Genomic DNA, 5,105 nt, shown 5'->3' with positions numbered 1-5,105 from the left:
AAACTGCTTTTGTTTGGTGGAGTGAAACCCAGAGTGGAAAACCGGTAATGGTTTTTTCAGGATGCCACGTGGACCAATTAGGGATTGACATTTAGGAAAAGATATTCATTTCTTGACTATTGTGTCAATCACCGTTGCATTGCTGACGCGTGGTATTACTATTACGCAAGCCGTAGATCGTACAATATTTCCTTTTTTTGGAAAATAAAAAGGCACTTCTTTCAAATATTCGTGAGGTCTGCGCCGCGAACGTGCACTCGCGGCTTGTACATTGTCGAATATGCCCCCTTTTATTATTTTTGGTGTGGAAACTTGAGCAAAATGGTTTTTTTTTTTTTTTTGAATGGTAATGTGTGTGCTTAGGGTAATTAGATAATAAAAAACATTGTTAAGTAATTAAATATAGATTTTTTTTTTGGAATTTATGTAAATAAATTAAATTTTTAGAATTATTTAATTAAATTTTTTTTCATGAATAAGTTTTACTTTTTTTTTTCATGAATAAATTGAATTGAGAGAAAATTACCAGAGATTAATTGGATCTTTACTCTTATATTTCTCCTTTATATTTTTGATAAATTCACTACATTTTTAGATATATATATTTTTATTTATTTTGAGTTATTTGGGTAAGAAACTTTCACCGCCGTAATTTAGATAATACATTTTTAAATATATTTACTACATTGAATGCATTTTTAGTTTGATTCATATTGTTTTCTAAATTTTTTGGATTACAAATTAATAGATTTTATTGAATAATAATTTAAAACTATGTTACACGTAGGGTTGGGAATAGGTCAGGCGGCTTACAGGGGCCTTCGGCCTAGCCTGTATAAGTCAGGCCTGGCCTGATTATTAAAAATGTCAGGCTTAGGCTTTGAAAACGGCCTGTTTACATAAATAGGTCAGGCTTAGGCTTCTAAAAAGGCATACGAAGCCTGATAGGCCGGCCTGTTTATAATAATTATTATTTATATAATATTATTATTTATATCTTATAAAAAATATTATTTATATAAATACAAAATATTGGAGAATGTTTTTTTTGACAAAAACAAAGAAAATATATTCGTAATCCTATTTGTTATTTTATTAGTTTTTAATTATTGTGTTAATCATATTATTAGCTTTTTCTTAATGTTGTAGAAATTATAAAAATTTAAATGTGAACTTTTTAAGGCCTGTTTAGCCTATTTAAAAAAACTATATAGAGAATCTTTAATGTAACACAGGCTTTTAAACATGCTACAAGGTCAGGCCAGACTTTTAAAAGGCTCAGGCCAGACTAAAAAAAATAACATTTGATAGGCCGCAGGCCAGGCTCAGGCTTGAAAAAAAATCGTAGGCCAGGCTCAGGCCTATCAAGGCCTGGCCTGGCCTGGCCTGTTTCCGACCCTAGTTACACGGATAATAACATTTCCCATTGAACTCTAAAATATATACTATAGGTTGCCATTTTCCCTTTGTACGAGAACTCATAGAAGGGAGCAAGAGACCCATACTAAATTATATTACATTGTGTATATATATAGTAAAAAATGGTAAATTCTAATATGGATCACTTCATCAAGTGGTCCATGGTAGATCAGTCACGAATAACATTATAACGAATACGAATTTTACAAAATCTACCGTTAGATTGAAAGTTTAGATCATATAGATCATCCATAGAAAAATTGAAAACCATTTGATATGTTATTGAGACACATCAAGATTAATGGTTTATTAAATAACGCAAATCTTGATGGGTCTCAATAAAACATCAAATGATTTTCAAAAAAATTTAAAAATTTTATGGATGATCTATACGATATAAACTTTCAATCCAATAGTAATTTTTGTAAAATTCATATTCGATAGATCACTTGTCCATGGTGGTCCACCGTAGCATTAGCCAATTAAAAACATGCAAGTGACTCACAATTTAGACACAATCACGTGAAGAAAGCAAACTTTTATGTAGTATTTCTTTACTAATGATCAGCCATTATTGATTAGTTGGTGTAGTGGATACTGGATAGTATTTAATTTCAATAATATTATCTCTATACTACAAATTCTTGAAATTTCAAATGTTATTGATTTTGATTCTTCTTCTATAAAAATCATTTGGTCGGGTCAAATTTTAAATACTTTTATAAAATCATGAGGATTTAAACGAATTTTTATAGGGTGAAGGTTTGGAGGATAAGAAATTATATTGGGTTAGATGGAATCGGATATGCTTGCCTAAAAACCAAGGTGTTTTACGAATTAAAAATTTAGAGGTTTTCAATGTAGGCTGGAAATGGCGGTTTATCACGGAGGAAGAAGCAATGTAGGCTGAATTGTTAAATTATAGACATAGTCATCTAGCCTCTAAATTAGTGTGGGGGGGAGAGGATTAATTTTTGAGCTAGAGACTCTACATGGTGAAAGAATGTTGTGGGAGTGGACAAATCAATACCGGAAGATTGGTTTCGCACAAATGTTAGTTGTATTGTTGGTATGGTGCTAATTAACATTAGTTTTTTGGAAACACAAATGGTTTGGGAACAATTCTTTCAGAGAACTATATCCGACTTTTTATGCTAAGGAGATGTACCAGGAAGTGATGATTGCGGCAAGATTGAAAAACAACTCGGAAGGTACAATTTGGAATTGGGAAAGGCGTGATATTATCTGATTTCTTTTTTAACACAAATAATGTGGATAGATGACATTGGATGCCGGATGTTGCAGGAATTTTTTGTGTCAATTCTTGTTATAATGTTTTGATAAAGCAAGGTAATTTAGATGCTACCCTCATTTAAAAAAATTTATGGTTGTTAAGAAACTATGGAAGAATGATATCCCGTCAAAAGTGAACTTTTGTTGGGTTGAGATTATTATTAGAGAAACTACCAATGAGAGCAGCATTAGTTTATAGAGGTATTTTGTCTAATTCGCGTAATTTTACTTGTGTTTTATGTTTTAGACATACAGGGGTTTGCTTCCATTTGTTGTTTAACTAGTATACGTACCCGTGCAATGCACAGGGCGACTATAGCTGATATGATTGAATAATGACATAGCTTTTTTAATATAATATTTAGACCTATGTTAATTACCCTAACAGAACCAATAAATATAATTGTTTATATATTTAAAACTTTAACTGAAAACCAAAAAACAACATTAGACAACAATACAAAGCATTGTTTAAATCAAAGGTCTAACTTAATAACATAATCAACTACAACACATTAGCCATGATAAGTTCATTTGACATAATACAATTACTGTTGTTGATCCATGACAACAACATTCAAGACTTGAGGTGGATCTGCTAAAGTGAAACGACATCTTGAGCCAGCTTGTATGTTAGCAAGATTAAAATACAATTTTAGGTAACATAAGCAATTTAAACTTATAGCAAGAATATTAAAAAACAAACTATATTCTTACCAAGACGATAAATACACATTAAAGTAACGTCTTTACCTCTCGATACTTCACCGAATACTCTAAGATTTTGACGAAGAACAACTGTAAAGTATGATATTTCTTTTTCACACATATGGAAAGGTTTAAGAGGTTATGCTATGGAATGATCTCCATAACCTCAATGTGTGGGTGGACTACTCATACATTGACATGGTGAAACTAAGCTATGAATATATGAATATGAATAAGAACAAGAACATAGAGAAAAATAAATAAAAGACTTTTGTTTGATAATATGGATTGTGATCGGTGTATTTTTAATGCAGTTTTTTTTATCTCGTGCTACGACAATTCTATGATTTCTCCCGTTATTTTTATTGTTTTTAGTGTGTTTTCTAAGTTTAGTTTAGTTTTTATTTTATTTTCTGAACAAATAGTAATCTGACACCTTCTTATTGCGCAGATCATAAACTAAGGAAGAAACCAACGTGTTTGATCAAGCTTCTCCGAGACTCAAGTGATGACTTCACGTCATTACTATGTTTTAACCACATTTTAGGGCATTTCTAGATAGCATTTAGTATGTTTTTATGCAAGAATAAAGAGGAAAAGAATCATGACAAGAATGCTCGGAACACAAGGATTTGAGGCCAAAAAGTGAAGGAATAGAAGTGTACTGCGCCTAGACCAAGAAAGCATCACGCGCCGCGCCCAGAAGCTGCTAGAAGTGTCTGTAGATTCTGTCAAGCTGGCGCGCCGCGCAGAAACGATGCTAGAATTGCCTGAGGATTCTGTCAGTCTGCGCGCAGCGCAGACGGGCTGGCGCGGGGCGCCGGTACGCAGATTACACCATATATATACTTTTTCTGTTCAGAATTAGGGTTGAACAGTTTTGACGGCGACAGAGGCACTTTTGAGATCAAGTTCAGAGCACGAAATTCTTCATTGTTCTTCATTGTAATGAATTCTTTCACTCTAATTATTGTTATTTGTATGATTATGAGTAACTAAACTCTATGATTGGATCCTAGGGGATTCTAGTTATTATTGTCTTGAACCATGAATTTCATATGATGTTTTAATATAATTACGAAGTTAGTTTCATTCTATTATCTCTTGTTCTTAATGCTTTATACAACGTCGCGAATTGTATGATGATGATAATTGTTTGTTTACTAAGACATTAGAAACGAATTGATTGACCTAGAGATAATTGTACAATTAACTTATTCTTTAGACATATAGGTTTGTTAATTGTGAATTCAAGGATTAAAGGGAAACAAACCTCAATTGATTATAGGTCATCCTAAGACATTAGGGATTGATAATCAATTGAGAGGACTATGTACCAAGACATTGGATATAGTTATTTATTTTAATCGAATCATGGAACTAAGTTTGTAATTTGTTAATACGCATGAGATATCTGAGACAATAGTGACCAGATGAACCGAAAAGGTCCAATCGCATTCGCATCTTGAAAGAAAACCTTATTTTCTTGTCATTTACTTTCTCAAGTCTGAAATCTGAACATTTCCCCCTATTTATTTTATTGCAAATTACTCTCGTATGATACCAATTTACTCCTATTTGATTCGGAACAATCCCTGTGGATACGATAATTATATACTTAATTTGATACTTCATCAAATGGCGCCGTTGCCGGGGATTGTTGATTGAATCAACAAGGCAATTGG

The sequence above is a fragment of the Trifolium pratense genome, linkage group LG4 (assembly GCF_020283565.1).
Source record: "Trifolium pratense cultivar HEN17-A07 linkage group LG4, ARS_RC_1.1, whole genome shotgun sequence".
Classification (NCBI taxonomy): Eukaryota; Viridiplantae; Streptophyta; class Magnoliopsida; order Fabales; family Fabaceae; genus Trifolium; species Trifolium pratense.
The sequence above is the reverse complement of the archived record's forward strand: the minus strand, read 5'-3'. Positions refer to the sequence as shown.